At 39.6% G+C, this 21,672-nt stretch overlaps 1 protein-coding gene across 2 annotated transcripts in view; it reads right to left on the bottom strand.

Moving 5' to 3' along the window:
* Nucleotides 1-21,672, bottom strand: part of ROBO2 (roundabout guidance receptor 2) — a 1,574,290-nt gene that overhangs the window by 1,282,731 nt on the left and 269,887 nt on the right. The gene's annotated exons all lie outside the window — the stretch shown is intronic.

The following is a 21,672-nucleotide window of genomic DNA, read 5'->3' as shown; positions in this document are numbered from 1 at the left end:
GCCTATCAAACAAAACATGCCTTCCTTTTCAAAAATGCTAGATTCAATTTAATAACCAATTTACCATTTAGACCATGAAGTTTCCAGTGCATGGCTTTTACTGGGGAAGTGGGTACTGAAGAAAAGCATATAAAGTTAAAATTGGGATATTGCCACAACTTCTGTGATATCAGAAAACTCTGAACTCAAGAAAAGGCTCTTGACTTTTCATGAGAGCAACCAAGTAAGGTTAGATGTAGGATTAAATTATGCTAGTCATCTTTAATTACAGGATGTACAGCAGAATATAGCCCCCATCCTGTATTTACGAACATACTTAATTTTACTCATGTGTGCAGTTCCACTGGGATGGAGCACCAATTTTGAACAGATATGGATAAATTAAAAGGAAAGAAGCACAACAGAAGCCTACATACACAAACTGCAATCAAGTCTTGCTTAGGACAGGCTTTTAGTACTTTCAGCCTGCACGGAAACAGAACTGTGACTGAAATAGATCATCTGTATGTTTCCCTTAATTCCAGCAGACTGAGACTACGGAAGTAAAACCCATCCAAATAATGACATGTCTGGGCATGATATGTTCTTTTGCTCTACTTGTTGTGAAAGTGTACTAAAGGCACCACCCGATTTTGAATGGATTCTGTGAAACATTTCATAAAAGAAAAACTATTACAAAATGTGTTCTCACAGGGTGCTTTTATACAGATATAAACATAAATAAAAAAATTCTATATATTCAACTTCATTAATGATTTTTTTTCTTTTTCCAAAATAATTATGATAAACTTGAAACTGAGGGGAGCTATTCTTATATGCTTACAAAATTACAAAAGCTCTTTCTCCCCTTATTCATCTGTTCTGCATATATTGCTGGTAGAGCTCCTTGTAAAAGTGGCATCAGGGCAGCTTGTGAAATTTTATTTTGATTAAATGACTTTGTTTAATCATTAATTCAGGAGAGCCCGTTACAACAATTAAACCAGCACACTCATTTAGAATATGATTAAAATTTGTAATATAGTTTGGACCAACTATCTCTCTGTGATTGGGTTAAAGCTTATATATATGCAACTGCTCACCAGGCATGACTGACTACGATAGTTCTTCAGAAAAGAATAAACCATGCTTCTAGGATGTTAGGCAGATGGGCTTTATATACCCTTTAGCCAGATATACTACCTTGGTGAAGGTCTGGTCTTCAATTACAAATAGGGAGTATATCTTAGCTAGGTTAAGGGACAACCATGGCATGACTGGGTCCTGTCATTCTCCTAACTGTGGAGATGGGCACATACACACTCAGGCACAAACTCCTTGATTATGGAAATTTTCAAATATTATTCCCTGTAACTATGTATAAGTGTGCTAGGATGTTTCATTACATTTACTTCTGTTACCAATGAAAAATGATACCCTTACTTTCTTCAGCCTGTTCCTCTTTTGCCTTCCACAAAAGCACTCATTGACTTCAGCAGTTGCATGTGATGGCAAATAAGCAGCAAACTTGACAGTTAGTTTTAGAGTGCCTGCACCCTGATACTCTTGCATAGTTTTTCTCCATTTGGGAAGATGCAGCTAAACTAGTTATGCTAGTTGTAAAACAGTAGACTGTTGATCCCAGAGATCCAGAATCACCTTCTCCTATGAGCAGTGAGTCGTCTTTCCTCTGCTTATCTGTCCTGCTCCTTTGTGCTAATGTTCTTCCTCAAAGGATCTGTCTGCATAATTCACTAGCCTTTACTACATCTTACCTTTTTATAAATGGGTGAAACTTGTCCTGGGATAGTTAAGTCTATCCATCCAGGTTCTAAAATGGCCCCAATCACTGAAGCATCTGAGCTTTTCACAAACATTAATGAATTTATCTTTACAATGCCTCTTTGAGGAAGAAAAGTTTACCCTAATTTTAGAGAGGAGGAACCTAAAGCACAGATTAAGGGATTTGGCTAAAGTCACATGGGAAATCTATGGCTGAGCTGAAAACAGAAGCCAAACCTCCTGAGTACCACTCCAATGCTCTACCACAACATCAGCTGTTGAAGTTACTATGTTACTGCCTACTTTGTCCAGCTGGCTAGAGAAGCTTTGTTGCTTCAGCTGAAAGAATCTAGGCTCCAATCCTGCAAGGAGAACCATTTGGGCAGACCCCTACGTCAACACCAAGCCCCCATGAGTTCAGTAGGACACTGCAGGAGTTCAGGAGGTTGCTTTCATGGATATCTTGCAGAGTCAAACCCTAGATTGTCTGGGAAAGCTCTAAAATGTTAATTTGGAATTAGAATTTTTTCAACTGAAAAGTTCTTTTTCTTTGGTTCTGTGTTTTAAGAAATTCTCTTTAGCTACCAGCCTAATATTGTCCAATTTCTGCTTTGGGCCTGTACTAAAACCCTATAAGGGTTTTCTTAGGATTTTTGTTAGCCTCAGACAGGAGCAAAATCTGTGTTAGCAAATTCTTCTCTCTCTCTCTATTGCACACGCGCATACACACAGTAAATAAATGTGGGGCCTTCTTAAATTTCCACATTCCACTTGTAACTACAAACTGTACATCCATCTTCCACAGCTGTACAATACCTGGGCAGCCTATAGTTGATTTTCCATCAATCTGTAACACATCTTCCATTGTAAGAATCCTGGAGGAGCAATTACTATTCCATTGCAGTGATTGACAATGAGAGAACTACAGCCCTGACCACCATAATTACAATCCAGTCCCCAAGGGTTACCTATAGTTTAACTCTTGTTTATGGTAAATTTCAGAAGACCATCTCCACCCTATCATGGATAATTGCTAAGCTATGTTTTATAGAAATACTCTCATTACAGAACGACAGTACAAACAAGTTTGTATAATTGCTAGGTAGCATAATTAGGAGAAGATGATGTAACTACTTACATTTGGACAAGACTGGCGGTGGACTATTAGACCTTCAAAATTAATATTTGTCTTGTTGCTGTCCTTAGTCCTCTTGATTCTTTGCAGGTTAAATAAGGTAGAATTAATATGTGAGATCTATGGAAATCTTCTCTTACTTGTGGATAATATTATATCAGTTTGAAAATGGGAATGTATTAAATTATTGTTAATGATAAACTTCTGTATAATTTAAATCATTCTCTGTTCATGTATGTTAGTGGCAATGCTCATTATTATACCAAATCACTTTCTAGTTTATAAATATAGATCTAAGTTCTTTCCATGTTACAGGTCAATAGTACAGTTAAGTTTATCAGAAATGATGGTAACTAATTTTGACTTTTGTAATTTTGCCAATGTTTACTTTTAAATGTTTTCTCCCAGTTAATGCTATATATGTATTTCTTAATAGATGTAATTATATAAATAAAATAGACCTGTATTGGTTTAAAAAAAGAATACAGATAAGAATATAAGAATGGTCATACTGGGTCAGACCAGAGCTCCATGTAGCCTAGTATTCTGTCTTCTGACAGTGGACAGTGCCAGTTGCCCCAAAGGGAATGAACAGAACAGCTAATCATCGAGTTATCTATTCCCTGTCACCTATTTCCAGCTTCTGGCAAACAGAAGCTAGGGACACCATACTTGCCCATTGTGACTAGCAGCCATTGATGGACCTATCCTCCATTATTTTATCTAGTTCTTTTTTGAACCCTGTTGGGATTATGTTTTCTAATGTGGATTACTTTGCATTTATCAACGGTGAATTTAATCTGCCATTTTGTTGCCAGTCACCCAGTTTTGTAAGATCACTTTGTAGCTCTTCGCGGTCTGCTTTGGACTTAACTCTCTTGAGTAGTTTTGTATCAGCTACAAATTTTGCCACCTCACGGTTTACACCTTTTTCCAGATCATTTATAAATATGTTGAACAGTACTGGTCACAGTATAGACCCCTGGGGGACACCACTATTTACCTATCTCCATTCTGAAAATTGATCGTTTATTCCTACCCTTTGTTTCCTATCTTTTAACCAGTTATCAGCCCATCAGAGGACCTTCCCTTTTATCCCATGACAGCTTACTTTGCTTAAGAGCCTTTGGTGGTGGACCTTGTCAAAGGCTTTCTGAAAATCTAAGTACACTGTATCCATTGGATCCCCCTTGTCTACATGCTTGTTGACCCCCTCAAAGAATTCTAGTAGATTGGTGAGGCATGATTTCCCTTTAAAAAAAACCATGTTGACTCGTCCCCAAAAAATTATGTTCATCTATGTGTCTCACAATTCTGTTTTTTACTATAATTTCATTCAGTTTGCCCTGTACTGAAATCATTCATACTGGCCTGTAGTTGCCAGCATCACCTTTGGAGCCTTTTTTAAAAATTGGCAGCACATTATCTATCCTCCAGTCATTTAGTACAGAAGCTGATTTACAAACCACAGTTGTTAGTTTTGCATAATACATTATATTGAATGTTAACTCTATTTTTGTAAACAAGTAGTTCTATAGCATTACAAACAATTTCACATTCAATAGTTTTGTTTAAAAGTAACTGTGTACATTTTAAATGAAATGTTATTCAACATTTAATTTAAACTGTCTTTAAAACTTCATTTTTAAGGCTAATTTGCTAAATTAAAATATAATAAACTTTTATGGCACCATTCACATATTATACTATCACTTTGTAATCTAATTTTTAATGCACCTGCCCATTTATTTTTCTTAGTTTTTCTGAGGAGTAGGCTTGGTAAAGAGGAGTCACAGGATATGGTCATAAGTCACCAGAAAGGGAAATGCATTACTTTACAACACCACAGAACATGCATTCTTGACTAGCTAGGAAGAAAAAAGGCAATGCAACCTCAGTTGGGTGTTCATGAAAAAAGTGTGGAGATAATTTTAGTTATACATGGAGTGGGGCATGACATGGATCACCACAGTGATATGGAAAGCTCATACAGAACTAAGCATGAAATGCTGTGGGAGGAAGTGTCACACTTGATTTTCTTCACAGGAAAAAAGCAGCAAAATGTCATCAAACAGAAGCGGTTTTGTTTCCATGGTGGCAAAACGTAACCTGCCATTTACAAATGGGAGGAGATAGCCTATGGTTTATAAAGAAGTACTGCATAAATTAGATACTCTAAATAGAATGATACTTGACAAGAGGGATAACAAAAGCTACTTAGAATGTTTGGGAAGTAGTTGGCATATTATATCAAGCCAACAAAAAGATTATATTGTTAAGACCTGTTTTGTGTGTACAAAAATAAGTAGAAAAAAGCAATGAAGACATACTGATTTATGAGTGTGGGATTCATGGAAGAAAATGTGATAGAGCCATGCCACTTGTCAACAAACACCATGGATGAAAATGTGGTTCCACTCCAGTCAATGTGACTTTTGTCATTTACTTCAAAGGGGCCAACAGAGAGAGAACCCAGGATCTTCAGCTTCAAAAGCAGAAGTCCCTACCCAGTTGAGCCAAAGAAATAAACTCCTTAGCTTAAGTATGTAACAAGTTCTTAGCTTGCATGTGGACCAGCCACTAGAAGGAAACAGAGAGTCAATCAGTCTGTACTCTGCTCCTTGTTACATAAATCTCATATTGAGCTTTTCGGTGACTGGTTCTATCACTAATAACAATCCATGGTACTTGCTACAAATAGGACAGTAATTAGGTGTAGTGGGGTGGACACCCGTTCGGGCCCAGATGGGTTTAAGATAGCCCTGGGAGAGGTCTGGGGAAGGGGAAGAGCTGTGCTGATTGGTAGAGCAGCCACAGCTGGGGGCCATGCCCCAGACAGACCCAGCAGGCCCTATAAAACCCAGGGAAGCTAGGCTCAGAAGAATACTCTCTAGCTCTGAGAGGGAAGGATTGGCTGCAGAGACCTGAATAGAGAACCTAGTTTGGAGCAGGGCTGGGGAAAGGCCAAGGGAGCCTGGGAGCTCTGGCCTAGGAAAGCCCCAGGCTGTGGGCCTGGTAAGATCTATTAGGTATGGGGGTTGCAGAGGCAGCAGATCCAAACCCAATCTTGCCTGTGATGAGTGGCTCATACTGCAGTCTGCCCCAGGGCATGGGGGCTAGCTGGTGACTGGCAGGAGCCTACGACTGAGGTGAGGTAGGGATAGTGGGTGGGGGGTTTGCCTGGGAGGGGGAGACCCAGAACTGGAGGGTACTGCCAGGAGCCAGCACCCAGTGAATGGGGTCCTGGGAGGAACATGAGAGCCAGCAGCAAGGCGAGTCACTGGCCTGAAGAGAGTTCTCCGGAGGCTGGAATGCTAATTCCCAAGGACAACCAGCAGGAGGTGCCACTGGTGAGTCTGCGTGCGGCTACACTAGTACTTAAGGTGATTATTACTTAACAAGGAGCATTATATACACAGGATAAAAATCATATCTCCCTAAGAGAGTTTCTTTTTACAAATGCTCAATTAGCTTCATTGATATCTCCTATTTCCCATTTCTACTATACCCTTCTGGATGAAGTTTCTGATGATCTCAAGGGTTCATTCTTCACCTAGTCCTATACATTGACACCTACCTGAAAAACACTCCTTATTTCTTCATGCAATCCTGAATACTATGGCTTAAAAATTTAGCATTTCCCAACAATGGAGATTTATTCCTGGTTGGTTTGGGAGGTTTTATTTTTTTTTTGGAAGGGCGGCCACACAAGAAAGTTTGGGACACATAGCCTGTTAAAACAGATCTGTGCCAGCAACCTGCCCACTTCATATGCTTCTCAGTTTTTTAGCCTGCTCTGAGACCCAGTCAGACCATTCTCTCAGTGTTCCTTACAACTGCTGTGTTAATTTTTTACATCACTTTTACAGCAACAAAAGTTGCTTATATTGATGCATTGTTTTCATTTTTTTCCATATCATGACTATATTTAATAGAAAAAATGTTTGAAGAGTCTCAAACTTAGCCATAAAGGGAGAGTGGTCCTGACCCCTCAAACTGTTTGTGCCCCTTATGGTTTATTTGCTATTCACAATGATAGTACTGAAAACTGTAAAAGTGGGGGGGGAAATCTATTTTGTAGGTTTTTGAGAAACTCCATGCCCAAAACAATCTTGGATTTACACTTGGAGACTCCAATTTGGAGACTGTAGTTGAAAAACAATAGAAAATTCTCTTTTACATATATTACAAAGCCAAATCCTTATTCTGAGTCCTTTATTCCAAGTTTCTCACTCTTCCGACAAGACAAAATAACCATTGAGCCCTTTGGAGATTTGCCTAAGTCAAAATCAAGTAAGTATCTCTGAATTTGGTCCATAGAAATTGAACCTATTGATGAGATCTACTGATGAAAAGTACTTATAGGAAGATATTATGGATAGAAAAGGCAAATGAAATCAGTCCATTTCCCTGCTAGATTTAATCAAGGTGCTGCTGGTAGTCTGCATTCTCATTAGAAATCACAAACTAAATAGAGTCAGTGGTTGGGTAGGAAGATCCAGAAGCACCCACTTTATTTCTTGAAGTGATGACTGTGACAACAGGTGCACATTTTCCTTAGAGTGAGTATTGAACCACTGCTGTTGCTGAGGGCATATTGTTGGAATCACCATATTTCAGGTCACATGGAACAATGAGATCCTGACTACCTGTAGTTATTAAAGATACCATGGCTCTGCCCTCCTCCCCAACCCCACCACCTTTTAAGAGGGGGGATGACTACTTTTTATTCTGTAAAGTTCCTATCATGCTTTCAGTACTGCAAAGAAAAAAGAATGAATTTGTAGTTTGTGGTTTTTGTAGTACTACTGAATTTGAAAAAGGTTCTACATCAGGGTCTGAGCCTACCACCATTGAAGTCAATGGCAAAGCTCCCAGTCACTTCAAAGTAAATAGTGTAAGACATTAAATCAATAATAAGGAACAACATCAGTTAATTTCCCTTTAAAGGAATATCCTTGAAATACAATGCAGCAGGGATTCTAAGATTAGTCTCTAAATTTGACTTGTGGAGAGCACAAGTGAAAGATCTAGCTTGTTGGCTGGAACTCTGTACTACCAATGAAGAGTATGAACAATTACCAAATACACATGCAGTGAATCAGATTGAGGACAAAAAGAAAAGGAGTACCGGTGGCACCTTAGAGACTAACAAATTTATTAGAGCATAAGCTTTCGTGAGCTACAGCTCACTTCATCGGATGAAGTGAGCTGTAGCTCACGAAAGCTTATGCTCTAATAAATTTGTTAGTCTCTAAGGTGCCACCGGTACTCCTTTTCTTTTTGCGAATACAGACTAACACGGCTGCTACTCTGAAACCTGAGATTGAGGACACTATCACACTTGCATTCCTTAATACAGGAGTTCTTTTCATTTGAAAGACAGCTCATTTTTAAAATGATGGTGGTTGTGCTTTGTTTGCCGTATTCTCAACTACAAGTTTACACTATAGCAAGGAAGCTGAAAACTGAACCACATTAGGTCATCTCTCTATTTTCTGCTTTTCTAACCATTACAATAAAACAATGGACTGTTTTAATGCTAAACACTCGATGTTGTTTCAAGGCAGCAAGGCAACGTTGTGTAAATAACATCTATCTGAAACATTAACACTACACAGATTTATTTTACCAAATATATTTGGTCATATTTAAAATACACCTGTTCTATATTGGAATTAAGTTTTCAAATAGTTTGTTTGCAATTGTGCAATAATAAATGTTAATTAAGGATATGTTCAGCTATCACCTTCTTTGTCTCCTTTTATTTATGGATTAGGATAAAGCCATATCACGTTCTACTCTGAAATATAATTTAAAAATAGCAGTCATTCTCAACACAGATGTGTTCCCTCTATGTATTCAGTCATGTCCACTGCCTTTAATGACAAATGTTTTAATGTTTTACTCCTCTTTGCACTGCTCAGCCAGCACTATCACAAGAAAATGAACTATTTTAATCTGTTTTTACACACCAATCACAGCATTGTTAACTAAATTCTAGTCCCATGGGGAAAGTCAGTCATACCCAGATCAATCCCACTGGATAACAACTAAAGTCAGAAGGTGTAAAAAAAAAAAAAGCAAGAATTTGTGGGTGTGGGGAGGGGGGAGGAGGTTGTACTGATGTAAATGAGGGAGAAATTTGGCCTGCAGAATCTTTATTAAAGGTGGTGATGCATAAAACAGAAAATGCAGTGTAACTCACCACCAAGGCGCCTCCTGCTGGCTGTCCTAGGAATTAGCTTTAGTCCCTTCCAGTTGACCTTAGAATCATAGAATATCAGGGTTGGAAGGGACCTCAGGAGGTCACCAACCCCCTGCTCAAAGCAGGACCAATCCCCAGTTTTTGCCCCAGATCCCTAAATGGCCCCCTCAAGGAACTCACAACCCTGGGTTTAACAGGCCAATGCTGAAATCACTGAGCTATCCCTCCCGCCAGCACAAGGTCCCACCAATACAGACAGCCACTCCACCTCCCGTGGCCTGTGCCACGGGGTGTGCGTGGAGAGGGACTGTCAGGCACGGCGGGGGACCACAGCATGCCCCTGCTCGCTCCCGCGACTGTGTTTGGCCCTGCTGAGCCTCTTGGCTCCCTGGGTTTTTGGACCCCCGGGTGGACTGCCAGAGCCGCTCGACCTCGCACGGCAGAGATCTCTGCCAGATGGCCCCACGGCACAGAGGGCCCGGGCTGCCCCGAGGAGCGAAGTCCCACTCAGCCCCAGGATCTGTGTACGCAAAAAGGAAAAGGGACCCACTCCACCTGAACACCGGACACCCCTGTGGTCGGGGTGCTGGCCCGTGAAGGACCCTTCCCGTAGCGAACGTGAGTGCCACATCAAAGGGAGTGATTCCACCTTCAGCTAGTGGTATCACGCCTGCTGTCAGTACTGTCTCCTCTGTTTGGATCCGTGTCGCTCCCCGGACTGCAGCATCTTCTTCTGGGCATGGTCCTCCAGCTGTGTCCCCACTCCAGTATCTCCCCACTTCTGGGGAACAGGCAGTCCTTAGTCCCACCACTTGCCTCAGCAGCCAACTGCAGTCCAAGGTCCTGCCCCTCGCCTCGGGCAAACTGCAGTCTGGATATCGGCCACTCTCCTCATTGGCAAGTGGGGTCGAGGGAGGGTGGGTGGGACACGGGCCCGCCTGCTACTCCTGCTCCTGTCCCAGGGACCCTATATTCAGAAGCCACATGCTGCCCTTGTCTCCACCACTTCCTCACAGCCCTAGCACCTTCTCTGCCCTTGTATCAGGGCCTCAGTCTAGCAGCCATCAGCCTGGAGCATTCTCCTACTCTGCTGACCCTGTCCAACACTGCTCTGTACATGGTGCTCCCACCTTCTAAGCAGGTGGCCCTCCTCCCTCATCCTTCAGGGAGTGATTCCATTGTTCTGTTCAGCAGCCCCTTATATGGGCCAGCCTGGCCCTGATTGGCTGTTCCAATAAAGCTTCCCAATTGGCTGGCACTATAAGCCTCTTTCTCATTGGCTGCCTTCCACGCAGCCTCCCCAGGGTGGAGGCTTACCCCTTTACCTACCAGCGAGGGGCAGCTGCCCCATCACATGCAGGTACATTTATTATCCCAACCTGAGTCTGCAGTGCATGCTGTTAGAATCATCTTTTTATTTGAGGACTGAAGGCTTCACAGGGAAATCACTGAGACACCAACATAAAACCCTACCACTAGGCACTCTTTGGAATGGAGCCACATTTTTTCTCTTAACAATTAACAATACTACACATCTCCATAAAGAATTGTAGTAAAAAGTGGTGAGCAGACAAGTTATGTGAAATAGTGTATGCTAAATAAAAATCACTGGGTTTCAACCAGGCATGCTGTTTAGCATTTCTAGTCTCAAACAAAAATTTTATCTTTCAACCTGATTTTCCTGTATTGACTACTCAGTGGAGGTGGCATAGTATTCATGGGTGAATAAAACAATTTATAGTGAGACTCCTGCTTAGAGCAGAGTAAGGTTGCATCACAGGTTCATAGTAGGAAGAAGAATGATCATTTAGTGGTTTCACTTCAAGGACCCGGGTGGATAATCAGGACGGATTATAATTTATCATGGCAGTGTAACGTACCAGAACCTCAAGACAGCCAGTCACAGCAGCAACCATCCAAGAAAGCAGAAAAAGCTGTTCTCTAAGGCCAAGATGTTAAAACAAGTCTGCATGCATTTACACACATGACTGTGTACACCTAATTTATTCATGCAAATACCTGGCATGCATGTGGGCGATCAAATATCAGGTATTTGAATGTATGAATATACAAGTCAGGTACCTAAAATAGTTATGTACAGCTAGATTAAAGGTATAAACACAATGCACTTTGAAAATCTGGATGTTATTTTTAACATGATCTAGACCTCTGATGCATTTTGAATTGCCAATAATACTTCAAGCTTTTCTTCAGCATTGAAAATTCCCAAAGTGTGTGTGTGTGGGGGGGGGGAGGTAGTTCTGTCTCTGGTTTACATTTCTTTCTAGAAGTACCTCAAGTAAAGTGTGACCTTAAAAGTGAATAGCATAGTACACAAGTGTTTACAATTCAAATTGTTAGGAATGTTGTTCTCAACCCTGAACAGAAGGCTTTAACTATGCACCTGCTGAAGGCTAGGGGCTTCTTCACATCACAAGTTTAGCAGGTTTTTCTAAAAATACTATTTATAGTTGGGATGGGAATGGCCTAAGCTCTAACTTATTTCCCTCGTGAGGTTCCATCAAGCCTATGAAAGTTAACAAATACTCCTATTGGCTTTAGATCAGGCCCAAACTTATTTACTCATCCAAAAATGGAAGTAAACCTCTGTTTTCACCATAAATTGAGTAGTCAGTAACAACACCTGCTCTGCATGTGCAAATGTAGAACTTTTCGCATGCAAGGAACGATATATGCAAAGTCAGAATTTTCTGTTGTGGCCCTTGTGGCTTTCCCTTTGTCCATGGAATCATTCCTCAGATACTCTCTGCTCTGCGTACAACTGTCTTTAGCAATTGTTTCATTCCTTCTGTGAAACGGGCAATAAATCACATCCATGGTATTGAGTGAAAAATAAATCATCAACTTTGAAAACCAAATACAAGTTTGTGAAAGGTTGCAGAGTAGCAGCTGTGTTAGTCTGTATTCACAAAAAGAAAAGGAGTACTTGTGGCACCTTAGAGACTAACAAATTTATTAGAGCATAAGCTTTCGTGAGCTACAGCTCACTTCATCGGATGCATTCCTGTTAATTGATTTAACTTGCTAGACTGACCTCACACTTGGTGAAGCAACCCCCCCATCCTTTCATGTATTTATACCTGCTCCTGTATTTTCACTCCATGCATCCGATGAAGTGGGTTCTAGCCCACGAAATCTTATGCCCAAATAAATTTGTTAGTCTGAGGTGCCACAAGGACTCCTCTTTGTTTTTGCTGATACAGACTAACATGGCTACCACTCTGAAAAGTTTGCTAGTTGGCAAGTTGGCAAGAAGCTGGCAACAAGAAGCTAGTGTAATGAGGCAATGCCTGGGGTGGCAGGCAAGGAAGTGTATTTTTGATAAGTTCTGAGTGGTTTTTTGAAGGGGGGGGGAGGTTCTCTTCTCCTTTTTCGTTTAAAAATACTCAGGCCTATCCTGAGTCCTATCCTCTAAATATTGAATGAGATCAACCAAAGCCAAGAATTAAAAACCTCCATAGTAGGAGTGATTTACTCCAGGCTCCTTCCTCTCCCCACCTTCACTGCTAGAGGGAGAACTGCAGAGGTTGAGGAGGTGAAGGAGATGCCTGGCCACAATGTATATAATTTATTAAGTAGTAAAATCCCTTTGTAAGTCTTATGTACAGAACATCTAGGAAATTCAAAGTTAAGATTACACTTAAATTGAAAATCAGGAAAAGCAGACTTAGGCTTTAATTCAATAAAGCACTTATGTGCATTCCTTTCTTTAAGCCTCTGAGTAGTTCCATTGAAGGATGGCTTTATTAATGAACACACATAAACCACATCCCCAAATATTGCCTTTTAAAGAACACCTTTTAAAATACTTTCACAAACTTAAAGAAAAGGAGTACTTGTGGCACCTTAGAGACTAACAAATTTATTAGAGCATAAGCTTTCGTGAGCTACAGCTCACTTCATCGGATGCATTTTTCCACCAAATGCATCCGATGAAGTGAGCTATAGCTCACGAAAGCTTATGCTCTAATAAATTTGTTAGTCTCTAAGGTGCCACAAGTACTCCTTTTCTTTTTGCAATTAACAGCAGGGTACCAAGGGAGGAAAAATCTCTTTTGAAGTGGTAAGAGAGTAGCCCATTACAGACAGTTAACAAGAAGGTGTAAGTAACAGTAGGGAGAAATTAGTATAGGGGAAAGTAAACTCGATTGTTTCTCATATAGGGAGGACGATATACTTCTACCTGTGAGAAGCCTTATCTCCCTGCAATTATTAATCCTTCTCCAGCTTGTTTCTCATCCTTTCTTTCTATGGCTCACAAAAAGAGGGATTTTTAAAGGTTACCAGCAACCCTTGCTTGGACTCAGATGTGTCTAATTAACCAGAGGTTACCACTTTTCAGGTCACAGGGAAAAGGGCCTTCACCATTCTGGGGCTGATATTTCTGCCTTCCTCCAAATTCTTACACTGTCAGGTCTGACTTTGTCACATTTTACAATCTAAATGTTTTTAAGGTGAAGATAATTGTCTAGGAATTTCCTGTTTTTTTTTTAAGCCCTAAGAAAATGTTGATGGGCATTATTAGTTTCAACAAATTGAATGAATTTGTGGAGTATTAATGCATTGTAAATCACTAGCCAGAGTCACTGCTCATCTTCTAACTTCTGCAGAATTCCCTGATGGTTTCAAATGCCATCCAATTTCTTGCAGTAGCTATAACCTCCACAAAGACACCCGCTATGCATAACCCTCCACTTTCCCAAGAGTTCCTGAGGTTCCCACTCTTAGCGCTTCCCCTGAAGAACATCTGCAACCCATACATCCTATCAATATAAATAAGGGGCTTAATTTTCCATTACCCTATTCCTCATGTAATCATTTACACTAGTACAAAGAACAATCTGAATGGAAATATTTTATATTCACTTTGCTCTGGTGTAAATGATTACACAAGGCAATAAAAAAAATCAGACCTCTGAACTTTAGGAAATGCACAGTTTGCTACTGCAGACTTCTTAAATTCCATTTGATACAATTTGTGGACTTCACAGCCTTGTCAGTCTCCATGGTGCAAGACAGAGCCCTGAACTTACCCCAGCCTCTGGTCCTGAGACCCAGGCAGTCAACAGCATGGACCCAGACACAAAGGATACAGATGTCCAGTTGCGTACACCTCTTCCAGAGCTATCAGAAATCCAAAAGAATAAACCTCCACAAACTAACAGGGCCACAGCAGGTTTCCCTTTCCTTCAAGGAGCTTCTAGCAGGCTACATGAGTGTCCACTGCTAATAGGCCCAAAGTAACCAATCTGCATCAGCCCAACTTTCCCTCAGAAGGCAGCCGTTGTTCAAGCAATCCCTGCTCTTAGGCAAACTTTTTCCTGGAGCTAAAGACTGAAGATATGCTCTCCTCCTAGCTTTAACACCAGCTGAGCTGGTTCTCCCCCTTTTAAGCCCTCCTCAGGGCCTGACAGCACTCCTTGCAGGTGCAGCAGGATGGAGCTGATTTGGCCCAGAGCAGTTCTTTAATTCTCCCCAGCAAGTCTGAGATTTGTACACACACTGCCATTGATTTCTTTTGCATCTGGATAAAAGAGTTGGATTAACTTCAAAATTAACCTACTTAATTCTCACAAAACATGAAAAGGAACAACTCTAAGTGGAAAACAATACAATTTATGAAATTTAAATAAAATAATAAGCTGTTCTTGTACAATGAGGCAACAACAAAACATTAGGAAAGATTTCCAAAAGTAAACTTACCTGATTTTTCAAGCAGTCATATCCCACTATCAACGTATCCAACTAACTGCAAAAATTAAATTAAAAAAGTTCTCTTTTTTCTGAAAATTACACATGAGAAACTTAATTCTGGTGGATTCATTTTGTTTGAATTGAGTTAGATGGAGCAAAATGGGGGTTATAATGGTAAGTGTTGCTCACAGTTTGAAGCCTGAAGAAAGTAGCTTCTCTTGATGCAATATAAATTTGTCATGAGGCTGTTTTCATCCACCACTTTTGGAACTGAAAGATGAATGATATAATCTCTAATTTACCATAAAGTCATACCATGTCTGAACATTGTTTTTTATGTCTGGATATTCAATTGTTTATCTTGTTTACCTGTCTTTCAACATTTACTTTTATTTCTATAATTCCTAAGGATAAAAATTGAGTGTTCATTTCTGTAGAAATTAAATATTTGAGAAATAAAAGGGTAGGCTCAGTAACATAGAATACTGTATACAAAAAATCTAGCTGTTCAAGTACTTGCCTTCTATCTGTCACTTGGTTTGCCCTAATAATCCCCTAAAGTGAATACTAGATGTCTGTATATACAGTAATATTTGCCAATTAATTCAGCAGTAATTATATATTTCCTTTGACCCCTCCCTGCAGCTGGTAGAGATTTTTCTTTCTAAATATCTTCTGCCACTTTAAGTAATTCACAAAGTAGAAAATAGAGTTTAAAAAAAGAACTATGATCGGCATCATCGTGTATCCTAATCTATTGTAAGGAGTTCCAGAGGCTCTTTCAAAGAGACTTTAACAAATCAACAGCACAACTATGGTACATGGTGAATTCATACATTCTGTATTTTGCCATGATAATCAATCTTTTTGTCCTATTGAGTAAACTGAGTTATAACACAGTGGGTGAGTTATGAGTCAACAGTGTGCAGTTGCTGCCAAGAAGGCCAATGGCATTTTGGGATGTATAAGTAGGGGCATTGCCAGCAGATCGAGGGATGTGATCGTTCCCCTCTATTCGGCATTGGTGAGGCCTCATCTGGAGTACTGTGTCCAGTTTTGGGCCCCACACTACGAGAAGGATGTGGAAAAATTGGAAAACATCCAGCGGAGGGCAACAAAAATGATTAGGGGACTAGAACACATGACTAATGAGGAGAGGCTGAGGGAACTACGATTGTTTAGTCTGCGGAAGAGAAGAATGAGGGGGATTTGATAGCTGCTTTCAATCACCTGAAAGGGGGTTCCAAAGAGGATGGATCTAGACTGTTCTCAGTGGTAGCAGATGACAGAATGAGGAGTAATGGTCTCAAGTTGCAGTGGGGGAGGTTTAGGTTGGATATTAGGAAAAACTTTTTCACTAGGAGGGTGGTGAAACACTGGAATGGGTTACGTAGGGAGGTGGTGGAGTCTCCTTCCTTAGAAGTTTTCAAGGTCAGGCTTGACAAAGCCTGACTGGGATGATTTAGTTGGGGATTGGTCCTGCTTTGAACTGGGGGTTGGACTAGATGACTTCCTGAGGTCCCTTCTAATCCTGATAGTCTATGATCTCATGACTAATCCTGTGAATGGCATGAAAATATTATCAATTATCACTGGTGTATTTTTTAAAAAAAAATACTTAAGAAATGCCTTTTTATAAGCAGGTAGAATGTTTAAATACTTGGCGCTTTGCCTTAGGTTTATCCATGTTGTTCATAATAGTATCAAATGCCAGCAAGACAATGATCAAGCCACTCAAGCAGTTGAGTTGGGGGATCACACCAAGCAGTTAACACTTGTGGGTACTACGTAGGTTGAATTACCTGATAACTCCCCAGTTATTTATGTGATATCAATGAATAACAAATGTTTAAGGCCAAGATCATGCAAACTGATCTGTGCTGGCAGACCCTTGCTCCACCCAAGTTCAGATCTGTGCCTTAGTTTCTAACGGATGACCCTACAGCTCACTACTCGAGCTAGCTATTCAGAAATGAGTCTTTTTATTGTAAGTAATATTTTAGAATTCTATGATGCAATTCTTCCACACAGGAAATTGGGACTGTCCAGCAGATCTGTGAGAACTACTATGTGTCTGTAGATACGACCTCTATGCTAGGGTCTAGGATTAGTATTGAGCAAGAGATAGTTCCAGAGGGATCTGGCAATTGTAAGGGGTGACATATTGGGGAGGAGCCACAATACAACTGTGTTGATTCTGGGCAGGCTGCATCCAATAAGGCAGCTTGCGGAGCCTGATATAATTTAGACAGGCCTGGGGATCTGCCTCAGTTGCATAGGGACCTCAGAGCTTAAAGCTGCCTCAACTGAATATCTTCCCCTGGGCTGCATATTCACTGCCGTGCCTCTTAGAGATACAACTCAGAATCTCATCCTCCATATCTGTATATATCCGTTCATGTAACTTTAATATTACCTCTCCGCCAATATTGCCAGTAACATCTGATTGGTCTGATGTTTGGGAGAGGTGGACACATGAGATACAAAATAGCTGAAGGGAATTCATTTTAAAGAAAAAAATAATAATTTTTATAGGGAAGATGATATAGTGTTATCCTGAATGTTCTTTGCCATCACAATTGTAAGAAAGAGCACACATACTTCAGGATGCTTTATTTTTAGTACAGTAAAATACAAGAAAAAATTTGTGGCTACTGTACAGCTGATTATAATCTCATGTTACAGTATTGGGACTGCAAGGGAAGAGCAATATATACCTGCTGACCTGAGCACACACTCATGAGTGGAATGCCAGACAAGAAAGCAATAAGAGTTTGAACAAGCTACGGTGAATATAAGGAACCAGTCATGTAAAATTCTGAGAATCTTCAACTCTGTTTGAAGTCAATACTAGTTGAAGTGCCCAGAGATTTCCAACGGGCACTGGGCACATCCCAAGATCAGTCTTTAACAGACTGGTAACATTGAACTCAACTAATATTAAATACCTGGAGTAGGCTTAACCTCTCTCCCTATGCACAGTTAACTCCCACTGACATCCATGAAACTACTTTATGCATAAAAGACGACTTCTCAAGTCTGTTTGTAAATTAAAATGGTAAGGTCTACCATATGCATTCAATAGTAAGACAAGCCATACTACCTAATAGCTAAGAACAAAGGAAAACTGGAAGTATCTAGCAATGGCTTAATCCCTGGCTCCTCAACCCCAGGGCATTTAACCCAGTGGCAATTCATCTGAGTACAGTAAGCACCTTTTGCATAGTTTGTCATATTTACATGGTCCGACAGTTCTATTTAAAGAAACTGATTTGGTTTTCTCCTCTGACTGACAGAACTATTTTAAGATTTATATTATATTATATTATATTATATTATATTATATTATATTATATTATATTATATTATATGCATGCCTGTAAGCCCAATACAGAAGGCATACTAGTCTGCCCTACTGAATGCATGAGGTTCAAGTCTCCATTCACAGGTCAGGACTGAGTAGATTTATAGAGTAGTAAATTGAAGGAAGGAAAAATCTAGTGGAAGCAGGTCTGGAAGTAGAGTAGATTCACTGAGAAGCTGGAAGAGAAAAGCATTTTAGGAAACCTCCAAAGCTTTCTCTTTTCTTACATCAAAAGCAGGCTTTGGGTGAGAGGTTCTGCATGAATATGCTTCTATGAAGGATCACCCTTAGCCTATTCATAATATCACTTTAAAAGACTAATGGGTGCTATTATGCTATGGTAGTCCCTATGAACCAACCAAGATTGGCGCTACACTGTGCCAGGCAGTTACAAAGAGTAATAGACAGCCCCTTCCCTGAGAGCTTACAATCTAATTATATAGGTAGGCCTACTACCAGGACAGCAACAGAGCTTTAGGGAGCAAAGGAGTGGTCTGCTGTTCCCCACTGGGAGAAATCTTTGGCTGTACAGAGATTACTAGATAACTTCCCCTCCAGCAACAGGCTTTTCATGGAGGCCCACTTATGGAGCCCTCTTCTGGCAAAATGAAGGGGCCTCATCTCCTGACAGAAATTACACTGCTATAACCCCACTACAGACACACACATAGCTGGTTGAGAAATACAGAAATACAATACCATACCCCACCAATGTTACTGAATTATTATTTTGTATTACTGAGGACATTAACATACAAAAGCCTCATTTAGCAGTAATATGCCTCAGTACGGTGGCAGTGTCACTCTGATTTTAAACAAGACTGTACATTCAAGAGCACAGTGAAGCATGACTATAGAAGACACTTTCTGATCTCAAAAGGCTGAATGCCATAATTTATTCTACCATAGTTCAAATTAATAAAATAGTTGATAAAAGTCTTTTTTCAATAAATGTTCTATGCTAAGTGTTAACTTTGTGAAATGAGTGTATGTTAAAATTATATAGTGACATTCACTCAGTCTACATAGTTGCCTTCTTTTCACAATATTAATATGCCATACAGTACCTGAGTTATCACTGATTAGTTTTGGTTCCAAGTACACTGGATTATAAATTGCTTTTCTCTTGTCCATAAATGGATTAATACTTTTATTCTGTGGACTAAAAAGATCCATTTATATATAATTTATCTACCACTCACATCAGTTACTGCAATTAAACTACAAATGTATTATTTATCATTAAAATTATCGGATCCCAAGGAAGTACAGGTTTAGCAATGCCCTCCCACCTTGTTCTCTGTGAACCTTGTAGTTTGTTTATGCATTTTTATGAGCAGATTGTCTCTAATCTCCCATGAATGTGATTATTTTAGGATAAGCACACCCTCTAAAATTGTTTTACAGGTATTATAGAAAGGACTTTGTAGTGGAAAATATGTTTGGATATTATGCCGAAGAAAATGAAGCTGGTGTTTAAATATTCAATATCTCTTTTAGCTTAGTTGTTCACATTTATCAAACTGCCCCTTTTGAAATGGTCACTGTCAGCCAGAAAATCACATTAGATTCAAGAGCAGCTGTAATTAGCAGTGTCGGTCAAAATGGGAGAATAATAGGGACATTAACACAATAACATGTTGATGTATGAAGAAGCTAAGTTCTTGTTGCCTAAAGGTAATGTTTTAGTCTAAAAAGAATAATTGCCAACTACTTCAAAGTGCTATAGTGAATTAAGTTTGTTTCGTTTTTTTATAACATAATTAGAGTAAAAATCAAGATGTGGATGTGCTGGATTCTAAATTGGCTATTTTCTGCTTGCGATGCTTGGAATTTGCAAATGTTCGCTATTATGCATTGTGCTTTATTATTCTCAGGAACCATATATCATGTTGTACCATGTCATGTCCCATTATGCTAAATGACATAACAAAGCTACCCAGTCTACCCCAAGATATCACAGTACTAGAAATTTAGACAAAAGAAAAGTATTTTCTTTATACAAGAGTTAAACAAAATAATCAATTTGTAAAGGGTGTGTAGGTGTGTGTGTGTGTTTGTTAAATGTAAGGCTGCTTAACTACCCTGTATTCTGGAACTGGCATTTGTTGCCCTGATCTCATTGTTAGTTATGGGTATGGGGGATAAAAACATAGGCTGGAGTTTTCAAAGGGGCCAAAGGGAGTTGAGCACCCACACACCCATTTAAGTTGATGAGAGTTGGAGGACTAATTTCATTATGCTTCTTTGAAAATCCCAAGTTCAGAGTTGTTGTTTATGACCATGACAGTTTAAGAGTGTTCCTGAAAAGAAAAGTAACAAACACGTGGTTGCAAATCTGAAGATAGAAGACAATTTTGATGAAAATGATCATGAAATGGTAGATTTCATGATTTTAAGGAAAAGGAGTGACAGCAGCAGGATAGGAACAATGAACTTAAAAAAAGAATCAGCAGGTAAGGTCTTATGGGACAAAAATGTAAGGGGGAAAAAAGAGGTCAGGAGAGTTGGTAGTTTCTTAGACAATATTAAAGGCACAACTGCAAACTATCACAATGTGAAGAAAAGATAGGAAGAATATTAAGAAGCCAATATGGCTCCATCAGGAGCCCTTTAATGACTAAAAAAAATAAAAAGGAATCCTATAAAACAAGGAAAAATTGCTAAGGATGAGCACAAAAGAATAGCACAAATATGTAGGGACAAAATCAGAAAGACTAAGGCACAAAATGAATTTCACCTAGCAAGGGACATAAAAAGCAATAAGAAGAGGTTCTATATGTACATTAGGTCCAAAAGAAAGACTAAGGAAAGTGTGGGTCCACTACTTAGCAAGGAAGGAGAGCTAATAACAGATGACATCAAGATGCTCGAGGTGCTTACTGTCTATTTTGCTTCAGTCTTCACTAAAAAAGGTTAATGGTGGCCAGATACGTAACAGAAATTAATAGTAATATCAAGGGGGAAGAAACACAAACCAGAATAGGAAAAGATTAGGTTAAAGAATATTCATTTAAGCTGGATATATTCAAGTAAGCAGGGTCTGATAATACTCATCCTCAGGTACTTAAGGAACCAGTTGAAGCAATTTTGGAACAATTAGCAATTATCTTTAAGAACTAATGGAGAATAGATTGGGTCCCAGAGGACCAGAGAAGGGCAAACACAGTACCTATATTTAAGAAAAGGAAGAGAGTACCCAGGGAATTATAAACTATCCATTTTATCTTAATACCTGGAAAGATACTGGAACAAATTATAAAACAATCAATTTGTAAGCACCTAGAAGAGAATAGTTATAAATAATAGCTAACATGGATTTGTTAAGAACAAATCACACCAAACCAACCTAATTTCCTTTTTTGACACGATTATTGGGCTAGTGGATAGGGTGAAGCTATAGACATGCTATATCTTGATTTTTAGTCAGGCCTTTGACACAGTCCACATGACATTCTCATAAGTAAACTAGGGATTAGTGGGGTCTAG

This window comes from Dermochelys coriacea, chromosome 1, assembly GCF_009764565.3.
Source record: "Dermochelys coriacea isolate rDerCor1 chromosome 1, rDerCor1.pri.v4, whole genome shotgun sequence".
Taxonomy (NCBI): domain Eukaryota; kingdom Metazoa; phylum Chordata; order Testudines; family Dermochelyidae; genus Dermochelys; species Dermochelys coriacea.
The sequence above is the reverse complement of the archived record's forward strand: the minus strand, read 5'-3'. Positions and strand labels throughout refer to the sequence as shown.